Here is an 8,567-nt window from a genome sequence, read left to right on the forward strand (position 1 = left end):
ACCCACCCAAATCTCAGAGTTACAAGGATGGGAAGAAGCTGACATAAAAACCACCGAGGGCAGAAGAGACACCCTCACATCCTCGTGACATGGTTTTGCACTGCTGGGAGGCAGCAAGACAGACTGCAAGAAGCCAGAGACCCTTGAGTAGGCATAAAAACGGGGAAGGCAAGCACAAATGAAAGAACTCCAAAAATAAAGAAAGCTGGCAAAGAGAGGCAACAGGACACAGCCCAGCCTGGCTGCAATCATTTCAGCTGCCATCCTGCCTAGATAAGGAGATCTTAAATAAAAAAAATAAAAATCTTCAGTTGTCCATCCTCCCAAAGCCCTGCTTTTATTTTAATAAGCAAACGAGAGCTACGCCTACTATTTGTTTCTAGAGAAAAATCCAGGTGCATCTGTATTTCCTCTGACAAGTTCTCATGTACAGGCATCTCATTTTGGTTTCCCTAGTTATCATTCACATTTAAGTGTGCATTTACCTTGAGCAACTCTGACCTGCAGCCAAATTTGTTCCTAGCCTGCTCTTACCGGATGATGACAATCCAAGCACCCTCCAGGGCATTAAGCAATGTCCTCCCATGACTCATTGTACTCTCCCCAAGGGCAGGAAGGGAAACTGTACATAGCATGGGTTTTTTTAAAAAAGTTTGCTACCAGAGACAGGAAAAGACCATGCACAGAACTAAATGCAGGAAGGCTTTTTTTTCCCCTATGGAGTTCAGATCCTGTAGGCTCTTTTTCCTCCAGCCTTAACTACAGAGTTGCCTCTCACGCAAGTGTTGACCAAGAAGGTAAGATGAAACTCATCCCTCAGTCCTGCTGTGCTCTCCTGCAGCCTACCAGGAAATTTGGTAGTCCCCTAAGGACCTGCCTGCCACAAGTAGTACTGGGTACTACACAATTAAGCTTTTTCTTTCTTCAACCAGCACAAGTTGTTCCTGTCCCTTGAGGTTCACAACCTGCACTAGCTCAAGCCTGCTTTTGCCATGGGTGCAGAGCTAGAAGTCTACCCCCTGCACAGGAGAACAGGACTAGAGTGTTTAGATAAGACCAGTCAGTACCCTTAAACAAGAGTCACAGCCTAGGAGCCAAACCCCACCATAACCAGCACCTCCCTTCCCCAGATAGGAAGAAAAAAAAAAGTTTACCTACTTCATTAAAGCCTTTATAAAGAAAGGCTCAAACAGCTTTGACTGAGGTCTCCCCAGCTCACTAGCACGTGTTGGGGAGGAGCGCAAGCACTGTGATGTTTCGTGCATTTAGTCCAGCTTACAACAGAACATAGCTGAGGCACTCACCAGGCAACGAAAGGGCTGGGTGCCCTCTGTGCTTGAGGGCTCCTAAACATCTTTTCTCAAGTTTGCCTGACCACTCTGGAGAGGTTTAGAGCCGAGCCTCCTGCAGCAAGGAACTCAACTATACCCTGTTTGAGCGCACTTCATTAGACCTTTACTGAAACTAGACTATTAGCTAAAACACATTTTCCAAACACATTGCCTGCCTAACTTACTCAGAACAACCACAAAAACCCAGAGGGGTATTGTATGTCAACGGCACCACAAGGTGGGTAAATGGAATAAGTGGTCTCTTCTTAAAAGACAGTCTTGCTGCCTCTTTTAATCCTGTTCAACCCTGCATTCCTACTGAGATCCACAGGACCATTTCCACAGACCCATCCTCTCAAGAGACCATGTAGCTATCGCATCCATTGAGTGAAACAAAGCAAGCCCCGCTTACCCCTCCTGCTGGATCAGTGTGCTGCTTCACGCCAGTTTGGGACAACCCTGGGGAAGGTGTTCTCATCTGATGATGAGCTCTTGCTCAAAAAACTGCAAGTGACCCATTTACCATCTGCTGCAACACTCTGCATTTTGCCGGGCACCTGAGCATTCCCAGCAGCTGGGGGAGAATAGAGTAACAGGTCATCTAAATCACTCTGGTTTTAGCACTGAGGCAGCCCAAGCACAGCTATTAATTGCTTTGATTTTGCACTGGAAAGTGATAAGGCGAACAAGCTGGTGGCTCAGCCAGGCAGGATGGCCCACAAGAGGAAGCAAACTGAAGAGATAAGAGGGGGAATGAGATGAGGATTAAGCAGGGCTGGGAGTGCTCCAGGGCAGCATTGTCACATGCCCAACCATAGAAGTGAAGACATTTCCCTGGAAGCAGATCACCCGGGAGGAGGGTGTTGACAGCCCACACAGCGTAGACAATACTTCACAGCCCCAGAGGAAGTTTGCTAACCCATCAGGGCAAGCCTTGGCTCAGTGGCTGTCGCTGGCTTTGCCTTTCCTGGGCTCCACTGCACAGCTGCCTGGCACTGCCCTGTCCCTACCTGACCCCAGCACAGAGGTCTCCTCCTGTACCCAAGCACCACAGCTCTCAGGACTGCCCTGACACAGGCTTACCTTCTCGAGCACAAGGGACCAAATCCCAGCTCCTGGCTAGCAGGGCATGCCACCGCTCTGAATCATTAGGTGCACTGCAGCAAGGTTTCAGTATGCAGGAGGCACAAGGCTCCTGCCCTGCCCCTTCCAGAGCTGCAGCCTTGTGCTCCCAGGGGCTGACAACATGGTTTATCTCACCATTACACCAGTGTCTGTTGTTCATATTGACCATCATGCCACTCTAGTGTCCAGAGGCTGGTTTTGGGAGACGACAGCTGGAGCAAAGCCCTGCTAGACTCTGTAGGGCTGAGCAAGGGTATGACGAATCCATATGTACAGAAGGAGAGATGGCTTTGAGAGCACCAATACCAGCTTGCCTGACCCTGTCAGGCTCACCGGGAAGTGAGACAAGATAGTGCTTCAGGGAAACAGGGTTTGCCAGGAGGGTGATCTTTTGTTAGGCCATTTGATGGCCTAAAGGCATCAAAAGCCAGGTGCTTAAGAAAACTAACCCCCAAACACCAACATTACCTAGTGGTGCCCCTTGAGGAAAGGGTCCAACCCTCAGTCTCTTCTCCCCTTCCTACTTCTCTTGTTTCTCCAGTGCTAGCAGCCAGAGGCTAACCTGACTTTGGAAGTAAACATCCAACAGCCTCCAGCTCGCTCTCTACAGGTCTTCAGGAGAAACTGTAGGACAAGAAGGGGAGAGGGGATCTGGGCTGACCTGTCTCTTCAGGCTACCATCCACTGTCTTCCCTTGCTCCAATTTCAAGTTCTGCTATGCCCTGGGAAAAATCACCACAACCATTGCCTGGCACCTGGATGCCCTGAGCAGGAAAAGGCAAAACAGTCCTTAAAGCTTGAGCTGAGCTCTGCTAAATGCCTCCCTGGTCCTGAGAGCCACTGACAGCCATCAATATACACCAGCTCCTTGGTGGCAAAGACTGAAAGGGTAGATGGGGAAGCCCCATGCTGTCTGTTCCCCCAGCCAGGGCACTGGGAGCTGTGGTTGCCAGCAGGGAGCAACAAGGGACCAACCCAGTAAGAAGGGCCACAGCAAGAGACAAGGCAGCCTCTCCCTTCAAGCCTTTCCAGCAATCTTCACCCATTTGGCTGCAGCTGAATGAGAAGCCAGGCACAAAAAAAAAAAAAAAAAAAAAAGACAGAAAACGCTCAAGAAGGTCACAGCCAGATGAAAGAAGATAGTCATCTCTGCTTGATGAGAATACGATACTTCAGACTCTTTCCAGTCTTGCCAGAGCTGACTCCAGCAATTCCCTTACCCACCACCCAGCCATCTGGCCAGGCCTCTCCCTCATCACACATCTTGGTGCAGGTCAAGGAGAGACTGACACCACAGCTCCCAAAATACTTGATCTGCCAAGCAAAGTATGCTTCAGTGCCAGCTGACCCAGACAGAGTTGCTATGGAGCAATCAAGCAATGTTTGCAATACAAAACTAGAAAGTACACTTGATAGATCAAGTACAAAGAGGATTTTGTTTCACCACTCTATTACACAGTTACTACAGGTAATGTAATCAATGAATCCACCACTGGTTAATACAGAAATGCCCAAGTCTGGTAGGGCTGTTATAGTACCTAAAGCAGCAGAAATTACTTCCTAGCATTACAGAAGAACATGGTTTTGCTGGACATGTCTCAGGGAGATAGAGCTTTACTGTCACCCAAGCTAGCTTTGAATTTGGGGAGCTTTCTGTTTAGGTAGCTGTGGAACACAAACACCGTGGTGAGGTCCAGAAAACAGAGGAAAGTGTAAATGTTCAAGTCCATGCCAGACTGCACATTCTCTAGGAGAAAGACTAAAGTGAGCCTGACTGTAGCATAGGGACAGACCAACATACAAGGTGTGCCACAGTATCCAACATGTGAAGCTTCATACAAGTATCTTGTATTCCTGGAGAGATTAGTTTCACCAAGATCAACAGTTCAAAGAGTGAAAGCAAGTCTTCTGTCCACCTGAAGCAGCAATCAAAAGATAACTGGGTCCTCAGGTCATGATGGCACTTTGAACAGGTTTAGATCCTTCCTCAGGGAGCATACTGAAAGCCAACATAACTGTAGAGACATTCAGCCCACAGGAGAGGACGCAGCCATCTATATTTTACTTCAAGTCTCAGCCAAGACTATTCTTGCCTGATGCCATTGCCCTGTGATCAGCTCCCAAATGAAGAGAATGGGGAGATGCTATTAAGTTACCTTTTCCTTTCCACTATTCCAGCAGCCAAACTTTCAGACTCTTCTTTCTGGCTTTCTTTCTGCCCTGTTCTCTGCACCCCGCAAAATCCACAGATCTGTTGCCATTACTCTGTAGCAACTCCCAAGGGTACAGGGATGAATACTGCAAAAGCAACATTTTCCCCTAACCAAGGGGATGAAGAACTCATGAGTGATTTCCAGTTAGTCTCCCAATTTTCAGCAGGCTCTGCAAAATTGTTGCCATCTGACAAAGCTTTGGCAAACACCTTCTTGGAAAGGGAAAAAAAAAAACCAACACCAAACCCCAAACTTCAAGGACTGCTCTGGAAGTGAGAGGTTAAAACCAAACCTACTCAGACCTAAGGTTTATTCTCCACAACTCCCGTGTCAGTGTCTCACACGCGTATCCAACATCCTAGTAGATGGAGACAGTGCATGGGAAAAGATAACAAAGAAGTTTATTTTTCTTGTCGTTTTCACCCCACCTATTGCCAACACAAGACCATGTTCTGTTTGAGGTCTTTGAAGAAAGACGCACCCAGAAGACGACTCCCAGGTACTCCTTGGGAAAATGGGACAGCAGCACAGAAACCCATGCAGTAGAACACTAGAGATTTGCTCCTCCATCACCAGTACTGATCTGTAGGACACAGGCACTTGGCTGCCTTTCTAAAAGGGATGCTCTCACTCAGCCAGACATGCCTGGCAGCAACGCAGGAATTCAAGGGAAGTGCAGTAGTTTGTTACAAGCTGGGTCCTTTCAGGCCTTAATTTTCACCTAGGGGAGCTGCTTCTCACATCAGTGCTCCTTAATCATAGAAGCACTTTAGGATTTTGCACACACCCCTATCTCCCAGCCCTGAAGGTAAAAGAACACCACAGGTTTTTGCTGAACATTCCAAGAGAAAAGCAAATCTACACTGTCCCAGCAAAGCACTCCAAGGAACATTAAATATTTCCACAAGAGGTTACTACATCATGCCTAGTAGAACATGATGCCACAAGGCAGTAGCCAATTAACAGCAGTACAAACCAGGGCTGCAGAGAACAGGTCTTGCCTCCCATTTGCCAGGCAGAGCTCAGCACAACCTGAGGGGAGGCTTGACTTCTTGGAAGAGGCAAGTTCTCTCAGCATCTAGAAAGGGAGAAAGATGCTGTGTGGTGGGCTGAGATGAAGTGGGGCCACCTCTGTCCCCCTCCTGCACGCACATTGCACTTCTATGGCCTCCCCAGCAGCATGGAGCATAGCCTGGACAAGACTCTGCCAGCTCCCACGCTCAGGTGGCTCAGCGGGCCAACTCAGCAGAAGCTCTCTGCTTCAGACTTGCACTCTGAGTGCCACCAAGGTCACAGCTTTCTGCATGCAATTAATTTTCTGTAAAGCTGCAGTGCACAAAGCAACAACCTGCTTCCTGCAGGCATAGCTGGCACTGTGTACCAGGAGCTGGGCAGCTATTACGTACCAGTGTCTCCTTACACTGATCCCTTCTTAGATATTTCTAGATGGAAAGTTTGGCAAGACATGAGAACACACAGCCTCAGCTTCTCAGAAAAAGGGGTGAGGCTATTTGCCATGCTGCCTTGCACTGTCTAGTAGTAGCACATAAAGGAAGATAACTGATACCGAAAGCAGCTTGAAAACAGCCCACAAGAGGAGAAAAAAAAAAAAAAGACTTTGCAGAGTAGAGCAGGTACTTTGAATGAAAGCGTAATGATTCCTCCAAACAGCAGTAAAGCTACAAGGTGGAAAGGGTTTGAGAAAGATTAGAAGTGTGACACATTATCAGTAGAAACAAGAGAAACCCACCAATCCAGACAGTTTTGTACATTTGTGCTAAAAGAAGCTATTTTGGTGAGATCAAAGCAAGCAGCAGCACAGGGCAGCAGAGAGATGGAGACAGCTGCCCATCTCTCCTTCTCCTCCCCTCCCACACATACCTGCCCCCAGGGTACAGAGCTGGTCAGGAGCAGCAGCTGAGGGGTGACACCCTCACCTTGGCAGCAGGATGAGCAGCCCAGGTTTCCTGACTAGGACAATTTCTTCCCCTGCTCATCTCTGAACCCATCTAACAAAAATTTAGCTTTGTGAGAGCAGCTGAGGAGCCTGGAGCAGCCCTGAGCAGCAGGGCACTGGTCCGTAGGCTTTGTAGAGTGCAAAAAACCACCGGCCCACAAGGCTCTTCAGCCAGCAGGAAGCACGGTTATTCCTCTGGCACTGTGAATGTTAGAACTGGTACTGGAGGAAGGACTGCAAGTAGCCTCATTGCCTTCACTCCCCACATTGCTCACCCAGTCCAAGAAACTCCCCCAAACGATGCTGGAGATCTGACCCTGCCTCCCCCCATACCACAGAGGGGACCTTTCCATCACGAAGCTACTTCACTGTCCAAATTCTTACAGCTGCCCAAGCCAACTGAAAAGATACCATCAGCACAGCTGATACAGGTCTCTTTTGGGGATGGACAGCCTAGAGGACCTCAGACACACCAACTCCCCTTCCATGGGGAGCAAGCTGCCACCCTGCTGAGAGGACATTAGTGCAAAACCTACTGCACCCAATGCTCCCCTCCAAGACAGAGTCTCAGAACCGCTCCCAGCTCTCAGACCAGAACCATCCCTTCAACTCAACCAGGGGGAAGGATTTCACTTCTGAAGCCAGATGACCCTAGTCCTCATCCTGCTCCTCAGAACTCTGCTGTTACTGGTGCACCACAAAGAAAAGAGCTCCAGCTGGCACTCGTAACTGCGGAAATAGCAGTTAATACGCATTACAGTCAGTCACCCCTTACAGAGACCCTTTGAAGAGGAGTAGATCTGTTTCAGCTATTCAAAGCAACATTTCCAGAAAGCACTGGCATCTAGTATGGGTCTGGTATTTATTTCTGAGGTCTGTGCAAAGCCCAGACTCTGTATGAGGTCAGAACACCAGGAAAAGCCCTAGTCATCACAGACAAAGTCTTTACTTGACTCCAGTGACCTAAGAGCCACCCCCTCGCATAACTCTGCTCAAACAGCGGTCAAAATGCAACGTGCTGCTGACAGAGAAGTTTGGAGCAGCCGCTCTTACTCTCACTGCAGCTGCTGGGTAACACAGCAGATCTGAAACAGCTGTGCTGCCAAGAATAAAACGTGGTGAGTGTTACCACAGGATCACTGCATCAGCAGGCAGGGCTCTGGAAACCACCCCTGCCTGCTGCCACCTTCATCCTGACACCATCACCCCTTCAGCCTCTCCCTGGGCAGAGATGTCTGCTGCACCAAGGTCTAGAGTTTGTACATGCTCCAAGCTGTCTTCTTTTGGCATAGCCTAACTTCTGTGTTACTAAAGCTCCCACCATCACCCTTATCTTCCTAATAACCACTGCAGGCACGCTTTCCAGCAGAGGTCTTCCTCACCCCAAGTTCAAATCTTTGTGCTCCATGTCTCAGGATCCCAGTCAGCCCTACCAAAAGCCACCACCTTTTCCTGATTTAAACCCTTTCCAAGACATAGCTCTGTAGCTAGACACTACTTTTTTCTTTAATCAAGCATATGATCCCCTCCATGCTCAAACACAGCCTGCTCAAACAGACCCCCTCCTCCTCTCAACTCAGAAGTTCATCTGATATCCATCATTTCCATCCACACACTCTCTTCTTCAAAGAGAATCTCTCAGTATCAGTTAGCTCAAGCTTCCAAATTGGGAGAGCCCAGACAAGCCCCCAGCTGTCACTTCTGCCCAGCTGCTCCCCTTCAGATTGCAGTCTTGTGACAACCAGCTCAGGAGACTAAACTTTTATCAATCACAGCAATAGATCAACTGAACAATCAATAACCTCGTTAACACACCACTAATATCTTATGGTTATTTTTATCATTTTGCACACATCTCTGAAGCTACGAATCAAGTCTTATGAACCACACATGACTGCTATTGAGTTACAAGTGCATCACCCTTCCCTCCCACACCACTTA

Source organism: Charadrius vociferus, unplaced genomic scaffold (assembly GCF_000708025.1).
Source record: "Charadrius vociferus isolate BGI_N301 unplaced genomic scaffold, ASM70802v2 scaffold711, whole genome shotgun sequence".
Lineage (NCBI taxonomy): Eukaryota > Metazoa > Chordata > Aves > Charadriiformes > Charadriidae > Charadrius > Charadrius vociferus.